The sequence below is a fragment of the Heterocephalus glaber genome, unplaced genomic scaffold, assembly GCF_053883595.1.
Source record: "Heterocephalus glaber isolate CG9 unplaced genomic scaffold, H.glaber_assembly_v1.0 deba00000122, whole genome shotgun sequence".
In the NCBI taxonomy this organism is placed as follows: Eukaryota; Metazoa; Chordata; class Mammalia; order Rodentia; family Bathyergidae; genus Heterocephalus; species Heterocephalus glaber.
In genome coordinates this window covers 83,891,023-83,907,578 of record NW_028258138.1, presented here as the reverse complement: position 1 = coordinate 83,907,578, position 16,556 = coordinate 83,891,023, and the positions used below count along the sequence as shown (strand labels likewise).

The following is a 16,556-nucleotide window of genomic DNA, read 5'->3' as shown; positions in this document are numbered from 1 at the left end:
CTGCTGGTCCAAAATCCAAAATCATCCCTTTTTTCCCCGAAATCCTGCTCTTCCTCTTGCTTCCTTTTCTGCCTGTACACATTCCTCGTTTAACAGCCTGCGAGCTGCTGCGACACACGAGGGTCTTTTTCTGTGTACAGTTCCGTACCTCTCATTGATAGGACCTCAGGGTCTGTTTGGTACAGTACAGCTTGTTTATACAGCGCCGTAATTTTTGCTGATTGCACTGTACGGTAAGTTCTGAAGTTTTATGTTCTGTTATACACTACAGTGCTGCAAGTAAGACTTGTGCACATAAAAGCAAAGTTAGCAAGTCAGAGTTTCCTTTGCCCTTTCCTTTGTTCTGAATGTCGTAATGTACGTTTAGCGACTGATTCACTTAACGACCTGGTCGCAGGACTAGAACGCGCCAGAGTCTTAAAGTTCCTCTGGTTTGAGCAGACGCACAGCGCAACACACATCCCGGCTCTGACATGAGCCTGCCTTTCCTTTCACCCCGGCCGCACTGGTTATAGATTTCACCAAATGTTATTCTTCCCTGTCTGCGAGTCGGTTCAACTTTTTAAAAACTGCTTTTCGCACATCACCTTTCTGAGACTTGGAGGTTTCTCACTGTGGGGATCTGACTCTTAACCTCTTTTTAAAAATAGCGTTCCTGGGCCAGGGATGTAGCTCAGTGGTTCTGCCACTTGCCCCGAAAGCGCAAGGACCTGAATTCGATCCCTGGTACCTAAAAAATAAAAATAGCGTTCCTGGAGAATACCTGACACATGATAACCTGCACTTTTGCTTGTGTGTGTGCACACGCACATGTGTACTGGGGATTGAACCAAGGGTTCTGCGCTACATGCCCAGCCCTCTTCTTATTTTAAGACAAGGTCTAAGTCTTTTAAATTGCCCCGGTTGTGCTCAAACTTGTGATCCTCCTGCCTCAGCCTCCCAGAGGGCTGGGATTACAGGAATGCTCCACCGAGTACAGCACCTGCACATATTTAAGTGTACACTTTGGTAACTTTTGACACATATATACACCCGTGCAGTCATCACCACAATAAAGATGTTGAACATGTTTGCCTCGAAGTTTCCCACCACCCTTTGTAATCTCCATTGTGTCCCTCCCCATCACATCCCTTAGCAATGGCAGCTGTCCTTCAGCATCCACAGATCGTTGGTTCCAAGGGTTCCCTGCACATACTCAAGTTAGCCTCACTCACCTCTTTCATACAAAATGACATCGTATTTGCATACACCATACATACGCACAGCATCCTGTGTACTTTGAATTATCCCTAGGTTAAGAGAATGTAAAATTTGTGTAGTCATGAAACTATTTTTTGTTTGTTTGTTTTGGTACTGGGGATCGAACTCAGGACCTTGCACTTTTGAGGCAGGTGCCAGAACCACTGAGCTAAATCCCCGGCCCATTAAACTGTATTTTTAGAGAATAATGATAAAGAGAAAAACTACACATGCAATTTTTTCCCACACATTTTCCATCTTTGGTTGGTTGATCTTCATATGTGGAACCTGGGGACCAGGAGGCCCTACTTCATGACTGGCTTTCTGTGACTACAGGTTAGTCTGCACATGCTAAGGTTTACGGATGGGAATCCTACAATAAGTACATACTTGGGGCTGGGGCCTGGCTTTTTTCACCCTGCCTAATTACTGCCTCTCAAACATTATGACCCACAAGTCACTGAAGCAGTGTTTTTTTCTCCAACAGACTGAGCCAACCATTGTTTCCCTAGAGCTTTGGCCATACTTGTAAACAATCTTCAGGCAGTCTTCAGGAAGTAGGTGTTCCTTCCCTATCTGGCAACTCTGGCAGACCTGAAGTTTTAAAATGTTTTAAAATATGGGACATTGAAGGGAGAGGAGGGGAATGGGAAAAAACAAAAGAAGTAGAAAAATATATCAGGTACTGGTACAAATTCCCTATGGTGACTGTTACCATTGTGTATATCTAAAATGTACTGATAAAATTTTTAAAAATACAGGGCACATTACAGGGCAATAAGGCAAGTGAAAGATAAAAGGGATATGTATAGGAAAGGAAGAAGTCAAATTATCATTATTTGTAGATGACATACATGATGCTCTGCATAGAAGATCCAAAAAAATCCACCAAAAGACTCCTAGAATTAATAACCAAATTCACCAATGTAGCAGGATATGATATCAACACAAAAACCAATAGCATTCCTGTACACCAATAATGAGCTCACTGAGAAAGTAAGAAAACGATACCATTCATTATAGCATTAAGAAAAAATTCATATGGAATCAGAAGAGACCCAGAATAACAAAAGCAACTCTGGGTAACAAGGCCAAAGCAGAAGCCATCATAATCCCAGACTTCAAATCATACTACAAAGTGACAATGATAAAAACAGCATGGTACTGGCAATAAAAACAGATATGTGAACCACTGGAACAGAATAAAGAATGCAAATACAACCCCAGATACATGCAGCTATCTAATCTTTGACAAAGGGGCCAAAAACATACAATGGAGGAAAGATTGCCTCTTTAATAAACAGTGCTGGAACCTGGCATGGTGGCACACGCCTGTAATCCCAACACTCCGGAGGCTGAGGCAGGAGGATTGCTGTGAGTTTGAGGCTAGCCTGGGCTCCATAGTGAGTTCAAGGTCAGCCTGAACCTACATAGGGCGATCCCATCTATAAATAAATAAATACTGCTAGGAAAACTGGTTATCCACATTCAGAAGATTGAATCTAGATCCATAGCTCTCATCATGTACTAAACTAAAATCAAAACTAGATCAAAGATCTAAATGTGCAAACAAACACTGAATCTGCTCCAAGATAAAATAGGTTAAAACTCTTCAAGACATAGATGTAGACAAGGACTTCCTGAATAAAACCTAGTTGCAGAAGCAACAGTATCAAGAATCAACAAATGGGATCATATCAAATTAAAAACTTCTGCACAGCAAAGGAAAAACCAACAGAATGTAGAGACAACCTACAGAATGGGAAAAATTTTCTGCCTGTAGGACTCAGACAGAGGACTAATATCTAGAATATCCTGAGAACTCAAAAAAATTCAAATGCCTAAAATAAAATACCTAACCAAAACTGGGCAACTAAAATAAATAGACACTTCTCAGAATAAATACAAATGGCCAATAAATACTGTACTGTACATGAAAAAATCTTCAACATCTCTGGCCATTAGAGAAACAAAAATTGAAACAACCCTAAAAGTCCATCTTACTCCAGAAAAAATAGCTATCATCAAAAAAATCAAATTATAACAAATGCTAGCAAGACCTCGGGGTGGGGTGGGGGGTGGAAACCCATCTATATTATTGGTGGGAATGTAAATTATGGAAATCAGTATGGAGATTCCTCAAAAAACTAACACTAGAAATTCTGGTTGATTCAGCTATTCTCCTTTTAGGTATCTTCCCAAAAGAGTTAAGAACATCATCTTACAGTGAAGCATGCATACCTATGTTTATAGAAGCATAATTCATAATAGGTAAATTTTGGAAGTGGCCTATGTATGTCCACCAACAGAAGAACAGATCAAGAAAATATGTTTATGCACAATGGAGTACTATTCTCCCATCAAGAAGGATAAACTTGAGTCATTTGTCAGAAAATAGATGCACCTTAAGACCGTAGTGTTAAGTGCAATAAATCAGACACACAAGCTTAAGTATCTCATATAAATATCTCTGAGGTGAGAAATCCAAAATACAAATAAAGAGCAACATGAAAGAGAGGTCACAGGAAACGGAGGGAGAAAGGGGAGAGGAAGGGGATGAGAAAAGGAATTGAGCTGCATTACTTAGTGGCACCAGCTCCCAGGAGGAGGAACTGTAATCATCGGTCTGCAGACGTGGACTAATAAACATGAAACTGAAAAAAATATGTGGCCTAGTAGATTGCCAGCCCTGAGGGGCTGGGGGCCAGACTAATTTATACATGGATTTAATGAGTGTTTATCTTCTCGATTTCAACGGGCCTACACATTCTCTGCCTTTAGGCAGTTTATACTCTGGAAAGCAGAGACAAACCAGAGAATCAAAATGCAGCGAGATAAGAATACTTTGCTCCCTGGAACTTGCTTTGTTCTTTTTGTGCCCACAGCAAAGGCTTCCTTTCTCCTGGATGGTGCAGGAATAAAGCAAGATGAGCTCCCCGACACTTAATCTTCAGAATTCTGGTAAATTGGAGCAGTTATTTTATATTTTGAAAATGAAGAACATGATTTTTCCTTAATTGAACTAATCAAAATAAATTCCTTAATTTCAGATGACCAGACAGACTTGATGTTTATATGTCAAGCAATCGCCCTGAAGACTGAATTTTTTTCCCTCAAAATGTGTCCACTGAGTGTCTGGAATATGTCAGGAGCCGGTGTGGTCAAGGCCAGCTGATGAACAGGGTGGACAAACCCGGTGTTTCAGAGAGTGAGTTCAGTGTTCCCTGGCACCTGCTCCCTCGGGGCTCTTTCCATCCGTCAGTGGCGTCACTGGACCACACACTGCTCATTCTCCGGCTGCCCTTGCCCTTATTTCCAATTCAGCAAGCAAAGTGGGGTGGGACTAACACATGGAAAGGTGTGGTCCTGCAGCCACTCTTAACGTTTCCAGCTCTCCATCTAGCCTGTGCGTGATCACCCTTCAAGAAGTGAAAATAGTTTCGTGGGGGGTGGGAAGCTGTTTCTCTTTTATACACAGAGCAGAGATACGCAGAGCATACATACGCTGACCTCCTGTATGCACGGTTGGCTGTGTTTTCTCCCCAGGACTCTGTGTGTGGAGGCCTAGTCCTCAGGGTGGCAGTGCTGGAAGACAGGACCAGGTGTGCGTCATTATGGAATCGGGGACATAGCCTTCAGGAGGGCTTGCTGGTCTCCTAGTGCTCCAAACAGCAAGTTGTTATCAAAGCCTGAGCCTGGCCCAACTCGCTCTCTCTGGCTTCCTGTATAAAAATGTGACCTCCTGCTCCCCAACAGGCTCCTGCCATTGCCACCTGCTACAGCTGAGAAAGCTTCCCCAGCACCCGGCCAAAGCCAGGCCTGCCCCGTGAGCCACCAGCACTGTGAGCGAGGGCCGGGCCACAGCTCCTTGGTAGAGCGTGCACTCAGCATGTGCAAGGGCCTGGGTTCCACCCCAGCACCAAAACAGAACAGACGGGAGCACCAAGCCAGGCATGGTGGGGCGATCCTGTATTCCAGCCCTTGGGAGGCGCAAGCGGGAGGATTGTCCAAGCTTGAGGCCAGCTTGGGCTGCACAGTGAGTTCAAGGCCAGCCTAAACTGCATAGTGACACCCTGTCTCAAAAAAAAGGAAAAAGGAGGAAACATCAAGCCAAGGAAACCTCTTTTCTGTCTCTGTCAGCGGCCTCATCTATTTCATTACGGTAAAGACCAACTGACTGATCCACAGCACATCTGCAGCATTAAAATGTCACAGGGAGCCTGCAGTTGGAAGAACACGTCTCACACACTCCATAGAGGCAGTAACAATAGCAATAGAAAAGGTTGGGAATCTCTGTCTAGTGGGATAGCGGAACTCACTGCTGTGTCAGCTGGCTCCACAGGCCCCTAGGTGCGTCTCAGTCTGCCTCCTTACTCCTGTGTGCACCCTCTCACTGGAAAAGGCTGACATACCTTCAGGGGGTGTTTTAGAAATGACAGTGATATAAAGGGCTAAGTTAGGTAGAAATAATGTAGGCAGGCAGACAGGGCTGGGCCCTCAGAGTCAGTGCAGAGGATGAGAACACATCACAGCTGTGGCTGGAGGCGCATCCATTGCACATTAGGCTTCAAGATAAAGATGAAAAAAAAAAGATGAAAGACCCACATACCTGTGAGGGATAAACAAGAGTTTGAGTTCCACCCTTTTGAGATCCACAATAAACCATTATCTCATTAAGGGTGGCCATCTTTTCCTACCCACTAGACTAAGATTGCTAAATCAAAGACTAAAGCTATGGATTGTCAGGGCCGGGGATTTAGCTCAGTGGTTTCACCACCTGCTGCACAAATGCAAGAACCCGAGTTTGATCCCCGGTACCAAAGAAAAAAATGAAAAGGATGCATTCTGGAATGAAGGTGATGATGAAAAAGAAAAAAAAATTGTGCTATGGATTGTCTGTCAAGGCTAATGATGTCATCCATGTACATTTGCTACATGACTTATTTCCCCATTGGATCAATATTACCTAAGCAACTATAATCCTGTAATACTATTGGTTGACCATAGTGTGGTACCTACGCCTTGATTTTGCTCTATAAAACCTCCCCTGTAAGTGGAATCCACAAACCTGCTTTCCAGGTCCCCTCCTGTCTCTCAGGAGCTCTCTCTCCCTCAATAAAATTCCCTACTCAACCTCCGTTGTTACTCAGAATTCATTCTTCATTGTTGGAAAGCATAGATTCAGTGTATCAGACATCAAATAGGTTGGGGAGTTACATTTATTCCCACTAGCAACAATACCCCAGTTGTCCTCCTTGGTATTTACCCGAGTAGTTGAAAACTTATGTACACACAAAAACCTAATCACAATATAGCGACCTCATTAACTATTGCCCCAAATTAGTGGCAACCAAGTTGTCTTCCATGGGTGATGCATAAGCAAACTGTGTTACACCCACCGATGGAATAGCACTCAGCAACAGAAACAAATCAGCTGCCAGGTCATACAAAAGAACGAAGAACAGTAAATGCAGATGGTTAACTGAAAGGAGCCAAACTGAAAAGCTGCAAGCTTCATGGTTCCAACTGTGCGACATCCTGGAAAAGGCACAAATATGACAACAGAAAGCTCAGTGATTTCCAGGGAGGGAGAGATGAACAGGTGCAACATAGGTTATTTTTGAGGCAGGCAAATTCTTTTTTGTTTTTATGAGACAGGGTCTATGTAGTGCAGGCTGGCCTTGAACTCACTATGTAGCCCAGGCTGGCCCTGAACTCGAAGTGATCCTCCTGCCTCAACCTCCTGAGTCTGGGATTACTGGCATGCACCACCACACCCGGCTCGAGGCAGTGAAGTCCTCCCTGAAGAGTTCAGGACAGGCTTCCCCGAGATCTGCTACTTTGGCAGATCTCAAGTCACCTAGAAAACAGCAGATGCATGACATTGTGACATCCTCTCTTCTTTCTGAAAGCTGATGAAATCCCATGTGAAAGATGCCCTCCCCATGCCAGGAGGGAAAGGATGTCCTCGCCAGGAAATACAGGCAGTTGGGCCCAGAGAAACCTGTACTCACAAACCTCCTTAACCTACCCCTTTTCCTGTCAATTCCCGCAGTGCCACTCTTTGGTCTACCTTGCACATAAGCACTTACCTTCGGGTCTTCATTTTTCTTGTCAGGGCTCCCATGTGCATGTAAATAAAATTATTTACAATTTGTTCATCCCAACAAGAGACTCTAGAAGGGTAGAGGTTATTGATTTATTTATATTTGCAGTACTAGGGATTGAAGTCAGGGCCTTCACGCTGAGCTATATGCCCTTCTCTTTCTAAAGTTTTTCTTTTGAGATAGGTTCTTTCTAAGTCACTAAATTGCCCAATCTGGGCTTTAACTTGAGATCCTCCTGCCTCTGTCTTCTAGAGGGCTAGGATTACAGGCACCACCACGTCTGGCTTACTTTGGTTATTTATATTAATATGGCTTATCCGTTGTAACAAATGCACCAGAGTAACGCAAGTTTAAATAGTGGGGAAAATGAGTGGGGGAGGGGTGCAGAGCATGGGAAAGAGATTAATGGGTACTTTTCCGCTGGATGTTTTTTCAAATGTAAAACTCATGTAAAAGTAAAGACTTCATCAGGCGTGGTGGTGTGCACCTGTCATCCCAGCACTCTGGGAGGCTGAGGCAGGAGGATCAAAAATTCAAGCCTAACCTGTGCAACTTAGCAGCTTAGTGAGATCTTGTATCAAAACAGAATTTAAAAGGGGCGGGGCATAGCTCCGTGGTGCAGCACTTGTCTGGCATAGGTGAGGCCCTGGGCTCAGGCCTCAGTCTTGCAGGGGCCGGGCTCAGAGGGGATGACAACAGTAATTACAATAAAAACTTGGTCGATACAGGACATATCAGTGATTATCCCATCATTTCTTCTTTGTTTTTATAATTCAATTTTGGTAAGAAATATATACAACATACCTATACTTTTTCTTTTGGTACCAGGAATTGAACTCCGGGCCTCGTGTTTGCCAGGCAGGTGCTGTGCTGCCCAGCTGCCTCCCCAGCCCTCAGCAACATATGCTATTACATTTTGGTTTTAAAACCCAGAAATATACCTTGTGGGTTTAACTCATAAACAACCACAGCCAGGATGTGACAACTGTAATTATTTTATTTTTATTTATTTTTGCAGTGACTGGGGATTGGATCTAGAGGTTCATGCATGACCACTACCTCTAAATTATACTCCCAGACTCAAAACAAAAAAAAATTTTTTTAAGCCAGGGTCTCACTGTGTAGTTCAGCCTGCCTTGGACTCACTATGAAGCCCAGTCTGGCCTTGAACTCCTGATGATCCTCCTGCCTCAGCCTCCCGAGTGCTGGGATTATAAGCATACACCAGCTCTAGCAACTATTTTATTTTATTTATTTTTATTTTTTTGGTAACGGGGATCGAACTCGGGTCCTTGCACTTCTAGCAACTATTTTAAATGTTATAAGGTTCACTGAAATTTTAAAGTGTTGAATGAGAAAGGGGCTTAATTTTAACTCAGAAAATACATTCTTAATTTTACCTTTTTATTTATTTATTTTTTATTTTTGGTGCTGGGGATTGAACCCAGGGCCTTGTACATGCTAAGTATGTACTCTACCTTGGGGGTAAACTTCTAGCCCAGAAAATATATTTTTGGAAACCTACGTTTAAATTAGAGCATATGATTGAAAAACACAGTGACTGTTTAAAGTTTTTTAAAATGTGTTACAGTAAAAGACACATTGCCATAAATCTCCTTCAAAATCCTGCCTCTCGCTTGGAACACACTCATCCCACTGTTCTTGCTGCTTTCTGGAGTAGCTCCGGAGTCCTCTTTCCTGAGCGTCTTCAGTTGTACTGCAGTGGCTGCCTGGATGTCCTGAATGGATTCAAAACCTTTCCCTTCCATGCTCATTGTGACTTTGGGGTTGCATAGTGCCAGAGCCAGTGAACACAGTGAATGAGGACATGGTGTCATGTTTTTATTTGCCAGAAATTGCTGTACCAGAAGCATCATGTGACACAGAGCATGCCCATTTCTCAGGCGGTTTTCTATGCACTTCTTTTCCCAAATGCTCTACTAAGCCCTTATAGTATTCCAAGTTCACCATAGTGTTTCTGGGTACAAACTCAGTTCTCACAATTCCATCAAGGTCAGAACAACACATCTCACTGTTAGATGTTGATTACAGGACTTTTTTTCACAAGAGGAAAACTGAATGATTTCCACTGAGAACTCTCAGGATCATAACCATAGACCCAAGTTTCCTCTCCTATGATGAGATTTCTTTAAAAAGCTGAGACCTACAACTCCAATGAAACTGACAAAATTTCATGTTAATATGTTGCTCCTGATCCATGACTTATAGCACATTTTAAAACACACCTTCACTCAACCATAGCTCACAACTGACTGTACAAACAAGTTTAAACTTGTCACACAGTGTTACTAAGGATTAATGTTCTGCTTCTCATATGGAAGATCCTTACTTTTCTTGGTGCATTCACTGTATTTTTAAAAAATCACACCTTGTATAACTGAAGTGAACTAAAAGTACTACAATTTGTGAATGACTACTCTTACAGTATCCAGGCTTTGTAACTCCTCACAATTACTTAATACATGTTTCACAAACCTTGACAATACAGAGGTTTCCGTTTAGATAAGTGAAAGCAGGATCTGTAGTAATACGATTTGAAGATAGCAGGGCCCTTCCGTCTTTACACTACACAGCTGTCTTTTATTGTGTGGTTGCATACCCCGGATGCTGCTCTACTCGCTTACCACGTATTAACTCATTAAGTCCTCTTAAAGCTATGAAACACATGCTACTATCATCTCCATTATACCAAGGAGGAAATTTTAGGGGCCACAGCCAGATTTTCAATCATGACAGTCTAATTCTAGAGTTTCTGTCCTTAGGCCTTACGCTGTTTCATTTCATGTGACAGAAAGACACAACCGAGAAATGCCACTAATAATAGCAAACATTATATGATTCTGTCTTTCACAAAATCTGTTGCACAGCCTGTTTAATCAGCTAATCAAAGATCTCTGTTGATGTCACGAGGACCAAAGTGTTGGCATGTGCGATTGTTTCCACATTAATCACGCCTCTGACTTCCTCCGAATGAATGGGGGAAGGACGCTGCTCCCCAAAACTAAAAAGCAAAGACTGATGATGCTGGCAAGTAAAGACAGCTAAAATCGCTGACAACATCAAAACAAAAAGAGAGTAATACAGGAAGTGTCCATTTTATGTAACTTTCTCTGTCACTTACAATGTTTGGCCAACCATTACACAATCCTTCGTTTGTAAACACAGGGGTGATTAAACCAGTTCCAGTGAATTTTGCTGTACTTTGGATAGAGGATTAATGGATTTTTTTTTCTCTTAGACACTCTGAAAAGCATTAACCTTGGTCACAAGTGAAAGCTTATAAAAATGCCAGCTAAAAATATCTGGAATGTTTCAAATATTAATCTTTAACACCAGTACCTTAGTATAGTGCCTGGCATATCATAAATATTGAATAAATATTTTTCTTGAACATTGAGAAAATGAAATCAGTCTTCTTTAGCTGTATTATATGTGAATACACTAATTAGTATACAACTAAAATTTTTTGGGGGGGTACTGGGTGTTGAACTCAGGTCTTTGCACTTGCGAGGCAGGTGGCGGAACCACTGAGCTAAATCCCCAGCTACAACTAAAATATTTCCATAGCCTTTTCTTTTTAAACTTATTTTTATTCATACATGTTTGCAGTACATAATGATTACATTCATCATGGATAATTTTTTTCTTTAGCCCTAGAATTATATTTAAAGAGGAAGAAAAACGGTTTCTTCCTAAAGGCTTTTTTGTTTGTTTTTTGGCAGTGCTGGGGATCAAACCCTGGGCCTTTCACATCACAGAACAACACCCTTCAGTGACCAGATTGAGGGGAAAATATCAAGAGTGAATAGCAGTAACCCTAGAGAGAAATTCTCCTTTGAATTTAGCAAAGCCCTGTGTTGACGAAGATGTTGTGGCTGGGTTGCAGGGACTTTTCCAAAGCAAATGTAAGTGTATACTGAAGGGATTTCTTTGGCTGGATGGAGAATGTACAGGGGTCTAAGACTAAATACATCAAAATGTGACAATGGTATTTTGCTAAATTTAATTTAACTAATGTTAACGATACAGCTCTCCTTAAATCATTGAATTCAACTCTTTCCTGAGAAAGTGGGGAAAAAAAGCTAATGTCATCTACGTATACAGTTAATCCTTAAATCTCAGTCTGAGGAGAGACTTAAACTACTTAAAAGTGAGGGATGAGAAATCAGATTTGTGCACATGAAAGGTTTTCGATGTTAGGAATCATGAGATTGGGGCATTTAGTTTTCACTGTCCATTTTTCAAATTATTAATTGGTGGTTCTAATTGTGAATTGCTATTTATTCACACTGACATATTAATGTTTTTGAGCAAACCCAATCAATAAAATGTATAGAAAAGTAAGTCGGTCCAAATTTGATTATCTGCTTTGACTCTTAAGCTGTTTGAAAATATTTCTAAAAGAAATTTTCTTTACATGAAATATTAGTAAAAAATTTAAAATAAGGGGCCAGGGGTGGGGATGCAGAGCCAGGGAAGGAGAGTCTGGGAGGCTGAGCCAGGAGGATCACAAATTTGAGTCCAGCCTGGGAAAGTTAGTGACTTAGTGAATCCCTGTATCAAAATTAAAAAAAAATTCTGGGAATTTAGCTTAGAGTGAAGGCCCTGGGTTCAGATTCCTAGTATGACTGAATAATAAATGGGAAGAGAAAGAAAGGAAAGAAAGAAAGGAAGGAAGGGCACAGGGGCCAGGGCCAGGGATGTGGCCCAGTAGTAAAACGCTTCGATCCCCAGCACACAGCCCCCAAATCTGATATTGATATAATTATTTCTAGGATTGTTCACATTGTTAACATAGATCTTTTAACTTATTAACAAGGTATCAAGATTTTTAGCATTGTAAGGCTAGCTAACAGATATGATAAGTGCAAATTAAACAACATCAACACTGAGTTGGTGATTTGTGTGTTTATGTGTATGGATATCTATATACTTGTTTCATTATTCTTAAGAGATTTTCATCTTTTTTCAGAGGCTCTCAAAGGGGATAATGTTCAGGCACTAATCTTGACCTAATGCACTTCAGGATCACGCAGGCCAATTACATAAAACTCTAAGTAAAACTAAAACATGTAAACAACAAATAAAAAAGCAGCCAGTGAATTGTGAATTGGAATAATTTGCTCTGTGCTTGGAATAGTATTAAAATACAAGTCCTTAAAACCAAATGATTACAAATGTGTAGCTGAAGTAAAGAGTAAAACATAAGATGCAGATAAAGGGTGAATTGAACACACATCTAGTTTAAAAAGAGGAGTTTTCAAAGATGTTTTAGTGAAAAATTTCATATATACACAAGAGACAATACAGTCATCACGGGTTCAGTGATTACCAAGACTATGTATTTGCTTTGTTTTCCTCTTTTTTCTTATTTTCTTAGCTGAAGGATTTTAAAGTAAGTCATAGATGGCATCTTATTTTGTTCCTGTATATTACAACATCCATGTGTAGAAGAGAACATTTTTGTGTATGTGTTTGTGTTTCTGCGATGCTGGGGTTCAAACCAGGACCCACACAAGCTTTATCCCCAAGCTAACCCCCCAGTTTCACATATGTAAGATAAATTCCTCAAGTATCCTTCACACTTCTAAAGAGTTACTTGGTTTTCCTTATTAATGAAACCATGTAGCACAGTCTATTCCCAGGTAACTGCAAACTAGAACTGAATTGATACCTTTTTTGAGAGCTACGGCCCTCCCATCCTAATGGAAAAGCTTTTATGCCAAACTGATTGTTAGCTAAGACTGAGAACTACTTACCCATGACCCTAAGGGAATTGCAGGAATTAGTGCTGCTGTAGTTTGAATGAGTATATGTTGGAAATCCTCAGTGTGATGGTGCTGGTCAGTTCATGAGGGCAGAACCTTTGCGGAGTAAGGTAGTTTCCTCTGTTAGTTAGTTTTGCAGTACAGGGATTGAGCCCAGGGTCTTTGGACTGAACAACATCCCTAGTTCGTCTTTTGATCATTTTATCATCATTATCACCATCACTACTACCACCACTACCATCACCACCACCATCATCATTATCATTGTAATTTATTTTAAAACAGGGTCTCAATAAGTTGCCATGGCTAGGCTCAAATTTATGGTCCTCCCGCCTCAGCCTTCTGGTGCTGGGATTACAGGCGTACACCACAATGCCCAACTCAATGTCCTTCCCTTAGGAGACTATCAGTTATAGTAAGAGAGGATTTGTTATAAAAGCAAGTTCAGCCCTCTCCTACCTGTCTTCCACCAGAGCAGCAGGAAGGTCCTCACCAGTTGGGGCCCCTCAACTCTAGAATTCCCAGCCTCCGGAACCTAAGAAATAACTCTCTGTGCTTTGCAAACTGTGCAATGCCAGGTGTTGCGTCCCAGCAGCACAAAGTGGACTGAGACGTCGCCTCCAGTGAGTAGTCAGAGATGCCTCTGGAGTTCTTCGAAGGAGTCTGCCTACTGCTGCAAGGGCAAAGCTTCTAAAAGCTCACCTGCGTAAGTAGCTGAAATTGCCAACTTCTTTTTAGGAAGGATGTTTAATCGTTAATATTGTGTAGAAATGGTTGTTTTCATTTGCTAGTACTAATGTTTTTCTGTGATACTTTTTTTTTTTGCAGTATTGAGGATTGACATTTTTACTGTTGCTCCATTGACCTTTTTTTTTTTGGTACCGCGGATCGAACTCGAGATCTTGCACACTTGCGAGGCAGGCGGCAGAAACATTGAGCTAAATCCCTGGCCCTTCCATTGACCTTTTTGGTGCAAGGGATCAAGTCAAGGTTTTGAACGTGCTAAGCATGTACTGTAAACTTACAACCTCAGCCCCTATTTTAATTTGTTGTAAGTCACTTGGGTTAGGAGTGTAACACAAAAAGTTGAAAATTACTGACCTAGATGTTAGAATTCAGAGGTGTGGTGGTGTACATCTGTGATCCCAGCACAGAGAGATGCAGGCAGGAGAATCACAAATTCAAGACCAGCCTGGGCAGTTTAATGTCACTCCATTTTAAGATAAAAAAAATGGCTGGCAGGGGCAGGGATTTAGCTCAGTGATTCTGCTGCCTGCCTTGAAAGCACAAGATCCTGAGTTCGATCCCTGGTACCAAAAAAAAAAAAGGCTGAGGATGTAGCTCAGTGCAAAGGCCCTGGGTTCAATCCCTAGTACAAAAAGAAAAAAAAGGCGAAAAGACCCTAATATACAATTTAGTACTTCCTATTTTTCTAGCTAAATAAAATTAATTTCAAGCTAATAAATGTAGTCTTAGAGGATGATGAATTTTATTTAAATCTAAAGACAAAAAAATTGGACATTTGCTTAAGTATTTCTCCCTTTATGTCTATCACACACATCAGACTGTTCCCAAGGCTTAGTGAGGAAAATGGTAAGAGTGACCCAGCTGTTAGTATCAAATACCACGCAGGATCCTTAGGCCCGGAAGCCGTGGAAAGGACACTAAGCCAAGTATTGTGAGCAACACGCATTTGATGGGGAACTTCGCTGAGTGTGGGGCTGCAGCTGAAGGAGTCAGCCTGGGTGAGGGGGTCCAGCTGCTCCTAAAATGGGGATAAGTGAGCTTTGATGGGTCTGTGGGCTGGGGTGGGTGAAATCCAGAAAGTGTCCCCTGACGAGGGCCATGCTTCCAAAAGATGGCTCTCCTGTGACCACCAGGCAGTCATGGTCAGCTTGTTCCGGAGGCTGAATTTTTGTGAGGTTGGCACCATCGTTCTGTGCAGAACATCCTGCTCTTGTGGGGATGGGCCTTAAGATGGGGCTATTGCTAAGAACACAAATGTGGGGACAGAAGAGAGAGAGAGAGAAAACAAAGCAACAGACCAGCCACAGTGGGCAATCAATACATGCAGAGCTGAGCACAGGACCTGGAGGTGAAGGCAGCAAAGCAGGTAGACACAAGAGACGCCAGGCCCTCTTTCTCCTGCTCCTCCCCCATCTCACATCTGCAGGCCCAAGTGAGGGCTCAGGGTTCTGGCAAGAGTGGTCAAGTTCTAGCCCAGCCAGGGCAACTCAGCTGCTTGGCGAGTCCCTGTCTAAAACCTTAAAAATAAAGTCTGGAGGGCTGGGGATTTAGCTCAGTGGTTCCGCCACCTGCCTCGCAAGCACAAGGTTCCGAGTTCCATCCCGGACACCAAAAAAAGGCTGGAGATGTAGCTCAGTACCAGACTCCAGGGTTTAAGCCCTAGTGCCACAAAAACAAAATAGAGCCCCCAAACCCCAAACCCCAAACCCCAAAGCACCCACCCCTCAGATAGCTAAGAAGTAATCTAGAGACCCACTGTCTGAACCACAGGTCGGAGGTGTTATCCACAGCAAAGCCAGCCGGGCGACCTCCAAAGGCAGTGATTTGACTTTGACGTCAGCCAAGGGCAGGGGAAGCTGGAGGGTATATTAGGCTTTTCTGGTAACAACCCTCCATTTTGTGTAAATATGGCTTCTGTGGTTTCATCAGTCCCCGATGGATCTGTTGAAAAGAACACAGGGTAGCCCTGTGCTTCCAACCTCCCATGGTAGAAAGGGCGATGGCTTACTGAGCCCAGGGTGTGAACCTGTTGTCCCAGCCTTGCCTTTTGTCCCTCTGTGGTCAGCCCTGTCTCAGCATGAATACCTCTTAAGAACAAAATAATTTTCAATAGATTTTTACGATTATTTGTATTCTGAAATTTAGTGGAACCATATGATAGAAAATGCAAAAGGCACAAAAGTATACAGGGGAGAAGCGTCCCCTCTCCTCAGGGGCGGCCATGCTGACCGCTGCAGGAGGGTGGGCAGTGGGCTGGAGCCAGGGTCCTGCCCCAGGGCCTGAGGTCTCATCATATCATCACCATGAACTGCGGACCCAGGGCAGGCTGGTCTCCAGGTACGGCTCAGAGGCAGAGCGCTCGGTCAGCAGCAGGAACCGCTGGGCTCCATGTCCAACACCACCCCAAAAGCAAGCATGTTCTACGGCAGTGAGGATGTCATTTGTTGGAACAGTATTGGCAAAGCTACAAATAACAGTCTTTAAGTCCATTTGTAAATATTAGGTGCCGGTGTGCAGCAACACAAATTTCCAGCAAATACCATCTATGGAGCTCTTTTTGGCACAAGTCATTCTGGATCAGCCGGCTATGATAATAAAGGACTCCATTTAATTGAGAAGAAAAAAACCACCTATGAAATCTGGGTGCTTTTTTTTTTGGTACCAAGGGTCAAAC

General features: G+C 42.5%; 1 long non-coding RNA gene across 1 annotated transcript; it reads left to right on the top strand.

Annotated features, from left to right (window-relative positions):
• The first annotated feature begins 63 nt into the window (after positions 1-63).
• Positions 64-4,967, top strand: LOC101709768 (uncharacterized). Its single transcript, XR_204775.4, has 4 exons — positions 64-233; positions 4,125-4,200; positions 4,290-4,447; positions 4,786-4,967. It is a non-coding gene; the product is annotated as an uncharacterized LOC101709768 (long non-coding RNA).
• Positions 4,968-16,556: the final 11,589 nt, after the last annotated feature.